Below are 14,722 nucleotides of genomic sequence, written 5' to 3'. Positions count from 1 at the left end.
TCAGAAACCCAAAAATTTCCAATCATCAAAAATTGAAATTAAATTATTTCTTTTTGGAAATTAAATGAGTTTTCTGCTTTCTAGCATTGGCAGTATTTCATATTTTCTGTTTAGTTTTTATTTCTTGAATCACTTTTACAATTTTTAGCTAAAAGTAAATTTGTGTACATTCCATATTAAAGTGTCTTAGCCTTTGTAGAGAGGGCTAGTCAGATATGGCACTATCACGATGTAGTGGAGAATAAACGTGGGAAATTTTTTAAGAATTTTCCCACACGTTTTTCTTGTTTCTGTTTCGAAAAAATTTTTTAAACAGTTATGTCTAGTAAAGAAAAATCTTTCTTTATTGTCACATAATTTCTTTTTTATGCGATTTTTTTTTTTTTGCAGTAATTTTTGGCTAGTTTTTGGCAATATCCACAAAATTTTTTTGTGGATATAGATGTCGTTCACCAGTGCCATGTGATCGCCCTTGATGGGTATATCTGTCAATCAGTGCAGAGTGGTTAAGAACAACTTTATTTCATAATAAATGATAGTTCTGCCTCAGGAGTAAATGGAAAGTTAAACTTTACATATATTTTGAATTTCATGTTAATGTTAATACTGATACAGAAATACTGTTAGTAATAGGTCTGTCTGATAGAATATAAACATGATGCGAGAATTTCAGCTTAGTCTGTATTAGTTTTTTCTTAAATATTTCATCTACTTTTAGTATATTTACTGGATTATAGTGATTAAAAAAGTAAAACATATCTTTATAGGAGGCATGATACAATTAACAGCTAAATCTGATTAGTTTTTTCTTAAATATTACATCTACTTTTAGTATATTTACTGGATTATAGTGATTAAAAAAGTAAAACATATCTTTATAGGAGGCATGATACAATTAAGCTTACTTTAAATTGAATAANTGGCATTTTTTTTTTTTTGCAGTAATTTTTGGCTAGTTTTTGGCAATATCCACAAAATTTTTTTGTGGATATAGATGTCGTTCACCAGTGCCATGTGATCGCCCTTGATGGGTATATCTGTCAATCAGTGCAGAGTGGTTAAGAACAACTTTATTTCATAATAAATGATAGTTCTGCCTCAGGAGTAAATGGAAAGTTAAACTTTACATATATTTTGAATTTCATGTTAATGTTAATACTGATACAGAAATACTGTTAGTAATAGGTCTGTCTGATAGAATATAAACATGATGCGAGAATTTCAGCTTAGTCTGTATTAGTTTTTTCTTAAATATTTATAAATTTATTCTCTAGATTTTTGTGATTTTCTTTACAGTTGATTTGGAATCTTGTGCTGATCATTTTTATTTTAAATTAGTTTATTAATTTGAAAGTACTTTATGTAAAACATAAAATGAATATAGAAATTTTAACTTTCAAAAAATTTCAAGTTAAACATTCTGATCTAATCCATCCATCTCAAATTAAATAATAAATCCTGTTAGAAAGTTTTCTATTAAGCATTTTTGTTTTTGCATTGAAAATTATTATTTTCATTGAATAATAATTTTCTTCTATCAGTTTGTATTTTATAGTTTATGTTGAAGGTTTGCCCCATATTGCATTTGTTTGTTATATGAGTCTATTTGTGCACATTGGATATTATAAAGTAAAATTTTTTAGTAATGCAAATCTTTTAGGTAATTATAATAATATACTTTTTAAAATTTTCTACAATTGTAACTTGGGATATCAGTCAGTTCTATCACTCATTTATTATAGTTCTTAACTCTATGTCAACCTGTTCATCAATATATATTAGTAATAGCTCTTTGGTATACATAATTCTTGTTAACTGTTCTTGATATCAAACAATTATCATGGATCAAAACTAGTTTTTAGAAGCATATATGAAATATACTTCAAATTTTATATAGAGATAATATTTTTTGAAATATTCTATGATACAATACTCTTACTTTTTCTATATTTTAATATGATAAAATATTTGAAAATAGCTGTATTTTTTGGAAACTGAAACCTTATTGGTTTATACATTGTTAGAATATACACAGTTCATTGTCAGAAAGTTAGATTCATTGTTGTTGAAGATTTAACTTATAAAGANAAAGTTGAATCATCATTGTTACTGTGTACTTTTACATTTATTGTGTGTCATACTGTTAATTATGGCACAAAATAATACTTCATTTTTTAAAATTACCATATATTTTATTTTAAACTGATAAATTTTGATATTTGATAACTGACAAATGTGCACCTTGAACATTAATACAAAATTGGGCTCTTTTTATAGCATTTTCCATTATTTTGAAAAATTAAAGAATAATATTCAACATGAAATTGAAACAACACTATTTCTGGTATTATGTTTTAATTTCATGTCAAATATTGTTCTTTAATTTTGAAAACTGGCTTATTTAGATACATTTCCTTCAGTTACCTGATTTGACAGATTCAAGCTTTTTTCTAAAGTTTGGTGCTGTCAAATTGGGTAATCTTACTGGCCTTGGAAAATGACCATGTCTAGAAACTAAACCTGGAAAAAATCTTTAGGATCTGAAATGTTTCTTGCACCCTGGAAAAGTTCAGTGTTGTTCTTTGCAACTGAAAACAAACCATTGACAGAGAACTTCATTTACAAAAATGAGTGTGTATGTTACAGACCAAGTGATTAATAGGGCATTATGAATAATGACTAAAATTGGTGCAAAGTTTGATAAATATTGATTAATTTATTAAATTGACTAGACATTATGAATAAAGCTACATTTCCTTTGGACAATTTGATTTTCATAAAGAAAATCAACATTTTTCATTAAGAATCGTTTATTTTATGTGAATTGTTCCAAAGTATTTTAAAGACAACATGTGGTTTTTAAAAGTAAGTATTATTAACTGTATGAATTAAACTAATGTTAACAAACATCTTATTAACAAATTTATACTTCAATCAAAAATCAACTTAAAGGAAACTTCTGGAATGTCATTTTTTGTATAACGTATATAAAAAGTATTTCTTTACTTTATTTATTGAAGCACTTAAGACTTTTGCTGATATTAACTTGTTTAATTACTTATTGAAGAGATTATTCAAATCATTTAATGATGCTGCATGATCATTATTTTTTCAAAAAAGAAAACACTATTTTAAGAGATGAAATTAAAATGGTGCACAAGTTTACCTATTGGCCACATGGATTCAGAATTTGATAATAAATGTAATACATATGCGCAACTCAGACATAAGTGCTGATTGGCTAGCACATGTCAAATGGTTGCTCCTTAAAGTATTATCATCAATTTGCCCAACCAGGTGATAGCTGTATTCATAGTGACCGGTCATTCTGATAAATTATGATAAAAAACCTGAAATTTATTACAGTGCCCAATTTTATTTGTAATTATTCATAATGGCTGGGCATTATGAATAATGCCTATATTAATCACTTAGTCCACAACATATATATAATTTAAGTATCAAAATTTTATGAAATATAAAGACAATACATACAATATACATTCTATCCAGTTTTTGACTTATTTATTAATTTATAGTAAAACATTTTTAAAGACACACAGAAAATTACACTAATGTTAGTACTGTACTAGAATGAAAACTTTTTGAATATTTAAAAAAAAACTTTGTTAATTAAAATAACAAATGAATACTGTATTGTCTATTGAATTAACTACTTTTCATATACATTACAAAAATAAATTTCTATTAATATTACACACATTGATTGATTTCATTTCTCTTTAATATTTTATATAAAATATTTATTCACTTATTCACCTTTTTCTTAACTTATTAACTTTGCCTTTTTTAAACTTCTTTTTTCATGTTTTTGGTTCATTTTTTATCTTTTCATAAATACAATGGGTCATTTTAGCTTATCGTTCACCAACTTTACAAAAAGATGAAAATCGTTTAATATTATGTCAAAATATAGCTAAATGATAATTTTTATGATTATTTTAAGTTTTTTATATAGTAAAGGGCACAGAATTGAATTTATCCTTTTTAAACGAATTAATATTTAGAAATATGGTCTATATTTATAATGAATAAATTTATATGTTTTTAATTATTTGGAGCAAAAAAATATAATTACAGTACAGAATTTATAACAAATTAACTGCAACAAAGAATAGAAAAAATACTAAAATTGGATTAGAATGACAAAAAAGAAATTTAGAATTACTATTTACATGCTTGAGAAAGAGAGGTAACAGATTGGTAACAGCTGTTTATAGAAAAGATATTTTTGTATCAACATATATGCACACTAAATCTGCAGATATTTACTGATAAGGATTTTTAATGCTTTATTATGTACAATAAAGAATACCACAGGATTTTGTCTCAGATAGAGCAAAATATGTGTAACAATTTAGATCTTTGACCTAAATTGTGTATATTTTAAAATTATCAATCAATAAATTTACTAAAATCATGTTCCTTAAACAGATTTGTTTATATTTAACTATTTCATCTATCTTCATGAGAGTGAATAATAAATGTGTATGAAAAATGAAGTAAAAACTCTGTCATATAAAATGTGGAGTTTTCCAAACAGAACAGTCTTGCATATGCTTTAAAGTTGGTGTAAAAATAACATGCAAGAAATGAAATTTCTCCAGAAATAGAGATTGATATATGTAGAGAAGAGCAGAAGAATTAAAGACTATAACAACAATAAATGATATATTAAATATTAAAATGAAATGAAAGGATTTAAATTCCCAAAAATGGATGTTCAGAGAATAAAAATTCTTTTTTAAATTTGTAAATATTAGATAGGTATATATATAGTTTTTTTCAGAACATATTCATTGATAGAAAATGAACTGGTTTTTGTTTGATTTAATAAAGTTTGGGTTTTTAAAAATATTTGCAACAGTATAATTTGGTAAAATTTTATTGTAAATTAAGTTTAAAAGCTTGTACTTTGTATGCATTACTTTATTTACTTCTTTTTGCCTAAATAACTTATTTTTATACAATTGTAATTAAAATTGAAAATTAAAATCTCTAAAACATTTATGAAAAATAAATTTGAACTCCTAGATGAAGATTGCCTCTTTTGTTGACAATCAAAACAATAATTGAAATCTTAACAAAAGGGATTTTATTTTTTTTTAAATATTTAAAATGATCCCAACTATGATACAATATAAAATATGCAAAATTTATATTTTGAAAGAATGAAATATAAAGAAATTTTAAAATTATGTATTTATTTATTAATTAAAGTAAAATTAGTTTGCAAGTAGCATAGGTTATCAAATTGGTGAATATTTTACTTTGATTTAAAATAATCTTGTATTTTTGAATCATTTTGTATTACAGAAATACAAAAATCAGATTGATGATACTGTATTTGTTTTTAAATTTTATATTTTTCATGATACAAATAAATCTATGAATTAAGTAGATTAACTACATAAGTTAATTTTTGACTTTTTCTGTCCTATGGGCACTATGAGGATCTTCTTTCCAGGCTTTTTGTGAGTTCAGCCAGGGCCACAATTTAGTGGCTGGGTGCTGAGGGCTCAATATATCCTGGACAAACCATTCAGTTAAAAAATTTCTGGGTTGTTTTCTCAGATTTAATTTCAAGTCTTCTAGAACAATAGTCTGACAACCTAATTGCCTCGGTCATCTAGTTGGCGATATTTTATATATAAAAACTCGGTAGTGGCCAGTGTCAAGTATATTTTTGCCATTAACCTAACTGTAAACAGTACATTTATTTTGGTTACTACTTGGCATTTTATTGAAATGTTTTAGCTATCTTTTCTAAAATAATTATTATTTTATTTAATAATCCAAGTTATTCAATCAATTTTCTTAACTTTATTTCTGTTATCAATAACTTATGTTTCTAATATTATTTGAGAGGAATTTGGCCTTACAATTTGAAGTCGTTTTACATTTTCTTATTCCACATCTAATGCTTTTGGTTGCTAGAAAGGTCTCATTAATTATTTTTTTAAAATAAATTTAATTGTAGCAATTTATTATGCAGATGTATGTAAACAAATTGGATTTATTTATACTTTTAATTAAACTTCTAACAAATCTAACAAATTAATTAAACTTCTAACATCAGAATTTATCAAGTTTTAGATAAATTCTGTTGTTTTTAGTATGATAAATATTATTTAAATACTTTTAATAGTACTTAAGTTACAATTAGGGATTGCAATCCAGCAGTGTTTTTAATCCAGCTGGATTTTTGCTGGACCAACATCATCCCAGCTGGATCCAGTGCAGATGTATTTTTGGTGCAACAAAGTGTTATCTGTCTATCTATCCAGAAATTTATGGGTTTTTTAAAGAAATAAAACATTTTTTTTTTAAAAATACTTAAGAAACTTTAATTATTTAGACTGGTCACTATAAATCAGTAAACAGCGGCGGGGCAAGACCTGAATTTGATGTGGGCAAGGTACATTTCGCGAAGCCCTGGTGGTGCAAGAAGACTGATTTTATAAAATAAAAAGCAGTTGAAACTATCAAATTTTTATTCCTAAAAATGCAAACTATATTCTTTAATTAACATTAAAAAAAATTAAAGAAACAGAAATTTCCTGCTTTTAGCCTTACTGAACTCCTTAATAATTGTATCGTAATTCAGCTTATATGCTATATATGCTTCAATAGATAAAACTGTGAAAGGTGAAAGTCTTTCCTGACCCATTGTATTTTTTAAATAATTTTTTTATTAGTTTTAATTTTGAAAAGCCCCTTTTGGCATAGGCAGTACTTACCGGTATTGTTAACAAAATTCAAACGGCAATGTAAATATTTGGGTAAATTTTTTTCAAGTTATTTTCTGTTATGTATTGGAGCAGCTGTTTCACATCTTTAATGAAGTTGGGTAAATTTGGGATCATTGTTTGTAATTCTTCGTATAATTCGTAAGGTTATAAGTCACTGCTCTCACTCACTCGCAGGACTGAGTGTAAATCTTGACAGTTTTTTAATATTTGCTCTTTTGGAATATTTTTTAACTTGCTTAGATCATAGAGAAAACCAAAATTTTCAAAATGTTGATTTAAAGACATAAATCCCAAATCCGTATTGCTTAATATAGAATCAATCATGGTGTTAAAAAAATCTGTTTCATACCTGCTTTTGGGAGACTGTATAGGTTGATCACTGCCTTCATCATCGAACATCCTTCTCTTTTTGGCTACCCTTTCGTTTTTAAAGTCTTTTGGCAGTTCATAACTGCTATTCTCAATAAATTGACGAGCGTCAGACAAGCATTTTTTGAATCCAGTTTGTCGATATTCTTTGATCCAGTCATAAAATGTACACAAATGTTCAAGAGCATTGTTTAAATAGACTTGTAAAGATTGCCATAATTTGCTTATGATATTAAAAAACGATACTATCTCATACTATACATGTAATGATATGATAAATTCTAAACTGAGCATTTCGTTTAAAATCGAATCACAATCACCAAGTGTGTCTGATTGTTCCATTTGATTTTTTAAGCTTTCGATGCATTCAACATTAAATTGCAATAATACGGCCTTCACTGCCTCGATTCTGCTTTCTCACCTTGTGTCTGATAAAGGCTTCAAAGTAAGCTTTAATTTGCCTTTGATTAATTTCCAGCATTTGCTGGAACTTGAAAATAGCAAATAAATTTTCTGAATAAAACCAAAAAGTGTTTTTGCTGCCACAGAAGAATTAGCTGCGTCTACCAACAGCAGATTCTAGCTATGAAAACCGCAAAGTGTAAAAAATGCCCTGGGATTAATATTTAATATTCGAGTTTTAACTCCACTATTTACGGGATACTTTACTGCAATACTTTGATTGGCTTTCTAGCCATTGAGAATTGTGAAAGTAACATAAACAAACACAATGGGAAATCCCCAGCTCCGGCTGGCAAGGATTCCCCGCGATAGCAACCCAACGCCAGCAAATGTTGCTAGATAAATAAAAACAAATTTGGTATGTCAATACATTTATCGGTTTATGATGAGTAAAATTTTTTCATTGAGTTTACAGCTTTTACGTAATGCATAAACCTTCGAAGCGCGAGGCCCCTCAGATAGCAAGGCCATAAGCAGTGGCCCATGTCGCCCATGCCTTACGCCGCCTCTGTTAGTAAAACTTCTTACACATTTAGGTAGTAAACACTTGAGATAGAGATAAGTAACTTTAAATGTTTAGTTAGATTATAATTATAATGTAATCATTAAGTTAAATAATAGCAAAGGTAATTCTACTAATTAATTTATATTAATATATTATATTATAATAATGTAAGGACAGATAGTCAGTGGCTAAGTGGCTATCAGTCTTACCAGTTTTCTTATATAGGCTCTACATATCAGTCTGTCATTTATAAGTAATTTAATTATTAGTGTTAGTAAAGTAGTGAGTAAGTAATTAGTAGTAGTCTAGTAGTTAGCCGATTGAAGACTGGTGATTAACTCATTGATTAGTGACCACTCATCAACAGAGAATTTAGTGTCTGAGCCAGTGTCTATTAAAGCTTTATCGATGCAAACTTTTATACTGTAGAAACGTTCCAGCATGCTGAGGAGGCTGTTCCACCTAGTGCGGCAGTCAAGAATTCAAACTCAAATCTTTGTCCTTTGCTTCTTTTACGTATTTTTGCAAAAACATATCATCTTTGGTTGGTGATTTTTTAAAAGTCTTATTCTGTTGTCAAGTGTAGGCCTCAGGATGGAGAGAGAAGTGGGCCATGATGTTGCTTTTTGAGTCAACAAAAGCCACAGTCACGGTGTTGGTGGTTTTCGATCTGTCAGTGGCAACAATGGCATTTATATTTTGATGGGCTTCCCATTCCCATCTTAAAAGTGTAGTACTAGCCGACCGCGAGCAATAGCAAGCGTGTCGGCATCAATATCTGCTGGACTGCCTGTTAAACACATGATAGGCTTAGCGGAGAGAGCAACGTGACTCCCTATCATCATGCGATCACCGGAAAAAAGTATGAAAACTTTCTTATTTTTGTCTCTGGTAAAATATTGATTGAGCTGAAATAAAAGGTTTTCTATTAGCTAGTGATGGTCATCTTCTGGAGGGATAGGTTAGCTTTCGTGGACAAGCTGCGAGGCTGTAGCTCTCCATAGGCTTAAACTGCGATCGTTCTGTCATGTGATTCATTGACATCACAACTGACCGTAAATTACAATTATGCACCAGGACTAGGAGAAGAGTTACTTATTTTATTTAGAGTGAAGACACTTTATTTAGCGAGAGCGGAAATTCAACTGGCAATTAGATCAGCAGAGGTAAAAGGGCAGGCGGTGCGATGTAGCATGGGGGTGTAGCATGTACCACACTGAATGGCAATGTCGATCTCGCAGCCTAGCAATAGCACATATAGTAAAGTGGCAACGCTAACAATATAGACTTTTTCGCCATTATTTAGAAAGTTAATTAAGTATTTGCGGATCTGCCACACTGGATCCAATAGGCTAAAGAATGCGCTGGATCCAGCTGGATTGCTGGATGAAGGATCCAGCAATTGCAATCCCTAGTTACAATAGAGGATAACTTAAGTTTATGATTTTCTTAGTATTAGAATTGAAGAAAATTATACTCTACTATTCAATTTAATCAATAAACTTTATTGTCATATATTATTAAAATTTGCAACGTATGAACTGAAGAGAGATTGCTCAAAGATATTTTTTGACATGAAAAATATTAATAACTTTTTATTAAAGATGATGTAGAATTGTTAATTATTTCTCTAGTATTTTTCATTTTTCATAATGTTCCTTTTATCATAATTATTATTCAAGTACAGTGGTGCCTCGTATAACATACTTAATCCGTTCCAGGTGCACGTCCATTATATGAAATGCATTTTCCTATAGAAATACATGTTAAAACATATAATTCGTTCCGCAGCATAAAATAACTGTACTGTACCATAAAAAATGAAAATGGAGCAGACACCAATTATGCCGGGTAGTCAGATGTTGTGAGGAGGAGGTGGAAGAACACTTTCTTTACACATTCATACAGATACAGACTTTTTACACATTGCAGCGGGTCTTTTTTTATTGTTTTTTAATCGGAGTCAGATTCAGGAGAGGCTACCGGAACTTGCAGGGTCAACTTCTCTTGTTCCATCCTTTGTTTTTTGCCCGCTGGCTTCTTGAAAAACATGACCAAGGTGGTCTGTTTCTCTTTCTTCTTTAACACCTGTCGGAAATGACGGACAAAGGTGTCATCGTAGAGATCATTGATCCTGTTGGCCTCAGCTCTGTTTGGATAATGAGTGTTGGTAAACTCCTGAACCTCTCCCCATTCGACAAGAAAGTTTTTGTCAACTTTCACTCCTGATGATTTCTTGCTTTGTTTCAATTGAAATCACCTTTCTGTTTTTTTAGAAGCCATGATGCATTATAAATGACTTAACTTGCCAGATTATATGATACGAATAATTCTTTATTAATTAAGATCACTAAACACTTCTACGAGCTACTCTCGCTCCGTTTGTTTTTTACAACCTCTTTTAGTCCTGCCACCTCGGCATCTACACAATTACATTTCGTTTATTTGAATTGTCAACATATATTACATTACATTTCTACTTCAGATATACTAATAATACATTCTAATAATACTAATATATTATAAAAATAGCAGATTGACATTGGCAACGGCAAAAGAGTGGAAACATCATTCGCACTTGTTCAAGGAAGTCCATTGTTCGTCTCACATAACTGCCGAACGGAAAGTCCGTTGTTCGCAGCAAGTCCGTTGCTCGAGTCACGTAACGGTCAAACAGAAAGTCTGTTATTTGCAGCGTCCGTTATTCAAGGCGTATGTTATACGAGGCACCACTGTATAATTACTATAGATTTATTTCAATGAACTAATTTACTTGAGGTATACTCACTCAGCACTTGTATGTAAATCAAAAACACAACACCTTAATTTGCTGAGAAAGACTCTTTAGTCTTTCTCAGCAAAACAATCAATCTAGGGAAACAGTTTCAGAAAAGAGGAAAAGATTTAAGAGAGATAAACCTTAGAAAGACCCTTTCTCCAGGAAAAACCCTTGCTAATAGGCAAACTTGATAATAAACATACTTTCTTCAGAATACAGTACTGTATTTATTAATTTCTTAATTATTTACAATTTATTGCAAAAAATTGTAATAATTGGTGTGTGTGTTTTTTATCAATGGACAATTTTTTATCAAAAATGATTCAATTTTGTACAAAGTGTGAAATGCAGTCAAGCCATTATCATGAGATTCAAGGAACTTTTTCAATGTTTTCAAAGCCTCAAAGGCTTGGGCACTGATAGGCACAATAATAGTTTCATTTATTGCCTTTCATTGTTTTCTTCTATTGCTTGCATCTCTGCATATTGCAGATAGTTTCTTCCTTCTCAGCACATTTCAGATATGATAAGGTTTGTGTCAGTGTCTAGGTATTCATTAAATTCCATTTTAAATTCAACTGTCATCCACTGACTTATGTTATTATGCTGCTGCTGTTCATTCTGTATATCCAACACTTTTTGTTTGACAATGACATCAAATTCAACATGTCAAAAACAGTTCATTGTTTCCTTGGTGACTGTTCCCATGCTACCTAAAGTAAGTTTATCTCAAAAGGATGATTATATCTAAGATTAAACATAAAATCTCTATGTTTACCTTTCATATCTATTATATGCCTCACTTTCCTAATTGCCCCTTGCTGCAATCATCTCTCAAACAATGCTGACTTGTAGAAATGTTTGAAGTTGTAGATAACACCAACATCCATTGGTTAAGTATGTGAGATGGTGTTTGGGAGTGGGAAGAACAGTTTAGTGTTAGTCCTTCAATCAGAGACGCAATTATTGATTATGTATTATTATAATAATTGTTTATTGTACTAAAGGCAAGTCTCGTTACAGGAGAGAAATATGAATTTATATATATCCTGTCTAGAATCTAGAATCAATAGATGTGAAGATAGATGTTTCCAACTATCTAGTTGTTTATATGCATTTTTTAGTAAATTTAAATGATCTGGTGGAATATTTACTAACATTCCTATTATTAATTTATTAACCAAAAATTCCATTTCTTTTTAGTAATTTGTAATAATAATAGTATAAAGTTTTTACTTTTTTTGTATTTGTTTTATAATTCTAATATCTTTCTTAATTATTACATATAATCCTTCATAACAAAGACCAGGCCCTAAAACTTTCTGAGCTTTTGTTGATTGGGCTGCGATTTGAAAAAATTTTAGACCTACAAATTTCCACTGTCATCCATCTTCCTGTCTGCACTTCCTTAATCTCAAGAACAGAGTTAGATACATTGTAAGGTAGCCAACCCGGTGGAGATAGGGGACTTGAAACCCATTCCACGGCACCTGTGTAAAGTTGCCGTCTCCTAGGTGGGATCTATTAATCCCACGTCAGGATGAACCTAAGGGAAGGTTGTATGTGGGCTGTGATGGAGGAGGCAAATAATGACAAGTGTTTTACACAAGAAAGCCATTTATTTGTTAACCTTTATGTTCACATCGACAATTGACAGTCCTTCTCTAGGTTCTTCTCGTTGAAGATGCAAAGAGGCGAGAACTTCAGCGTTTGTCTGGCCCCGGGGCGGACGAGATGAGGTCGCTGAGCAAGGCAGACGATTGGAAGGAGGAAGCGGCGGAGTCCAAAGTTTTTGGCAACGGCACACCACAATATAAGTCACAACCTTTCGTGGACTACGGAGGAGAGTTTCTCCCCACCTTGAATTTCGGATTTTTATAGTTTTTTCTCTTACTATTCGGACTTCTGATTGTTCCCTCGTCCCCTTCCTCGTTTCCTGATTGGTCTCTCTTTTGTTTTGGGGAAAACCGAGACCAACTCGGGTCACGGGAAAGGTCCGATTTCAGGTGTCTGCTCAATGCCTTTCTGTCGATGGTTCTTGGGGATTGTTGACAAAATTGCAAGATTCATGCTCATAATTTAGCTCTGTAACTTGCAATTTCTGTCATTTGGGTACTCGAACGATCATATGCAATGATTTATCTCTCTTAAATCTTTTCCTCTTTTCCGAAATTGTTTCCCTAGATTGATTGTTTATGAGCACTGGGGTCAAAGTTCTACCTGCATATGACCACTTGTCTCTGACTTATAAGTTTTCATTCTGACATTGACTGTTCGTTTAACACGTGTTGAAGTCATCCAAGACTCGTTGTCTACATTTTGTGCTGTGTTATTTAAACTATGGGATTTTCCTCCCCCTCTCATATTTATCTATCGTTATTATTTAAACATAAGAATACCACGATTTACATGATTTTGGATCTTGGTTTGGTCCTCACACATGAAAATAAAGATCAGATATAGAAAGCTTAGGGGCAGGAGGCCCCAATTAACTGTATATGAACTTTTAAATACAAACTGGAAGTCACATTAGTTCAATTCAAACAATTTCCCCTGAAAGATGTTAGATAGATGACAGGCACAACTTTATTGTTAAAGGAAAAGTATGATGTACAGTACAGGGGCAAGACACTACTAATTTGTGGTGGAAAGCATATAAGTTAAATAAATTAAAAATATGATTAAAATTGCAGCCCAGCATTGTGATGACGTTACAATAAATAATTGCTTGTTCTATTATATGTTCTTCATTACTTTTTAAAAGTTCATTAACTGGTAGCATCATCCATATCTTTGTCAACCCCAGTATATCTGATTTATTAATCAGTTGAGTAAATTCTATACATGTTATTTTATTTTTTAGTCCTTGACAATTCTAATTTGTTATTTCTAAACTTAAAATTTTCAGAAAATTATTATAACTATTATACATCTTATTAGCACTTACATTTATGTTATTTGACTTTTCAAGGGAGAAATCTGTAAAAAGTCATAAGCATTCACCAGTTGTTTCTCCAAGACAATAAGTAATTTCTGTATGATTTATTATTAAGCAGTGACATATGGTGGCATTTGATGATAGGAAAGCTGTGCTGCTCTGGATAGAATCATTGGAAGCATTATATGATATTTTGGTGTGTAGCATCCACATGCTAAACCACAAGAGGTTGGTGCTCTGTAAAGTGTATGCATGAATGCATATAATCTGGCTGTTTTACACCATTTAAATATTTTTGCCATGGAAGCTATCCCATATTCGACACTACAGCGTTTCCATTGAAAATATGCATTTATGAATTTATATTCGAATATACAATGGCAATTTTATCATTGTTTTTCACATGTAGTATAGAAATTTGTAATAAGATACACAATGTGGTTATAATAAAATATTAATTTTAATTAAATCAAAGTATATTAAAATATGAAAATAATCACAGAGTATGTATTTATATTTTAGAAAATACAAGGGAAGTGGCATTCCACAGCTTCCATGGAGCACACCACTGTTATTAAGTAATCATTATGAAGTTTAATTTGAATACCTTGTCTTTTGAAATTGGTATAAAAAGGTAGAAGTAATTTTCTTCTTTATGAGAATTTTTAATTAAAACAACCAATTCACACCTAAATGCTAATTCTATCAAATGAACAACAAAAAAATTTTAATGTTCAAACGTTTTCGGCTGTCTTTCAGAGGCCCTCGTCAGGAAAAATTGCAGAGAATAGAAAAACAGTTCTATCTTTTTAACAGTTTTTGAACATAGCTGTGTTCTAATTTTTAACATTTAAACGATGTTGAATACAAAGATCGTTATGTATTACAACATATAA

This window comes from Centruroides sculpturatus, unplaced genomic scaffold (assembly GCF_000671375.1).
Source record: "Centruroides sculpturatus isolate CEXI.00-Female unplaced genomic scaffold, Cexi_2.0 scaffold675, whole genome shotgun sequence".
Taxonomy (NCBI): Eukaryota; Metazoa; Arthropoda; class Arachnida; order Scorpiones; family Buthidae; genus Centruroides; species Centruroides sculpturatus.
Note: the sequence above shows the minus strand (reverse complement) of the source record.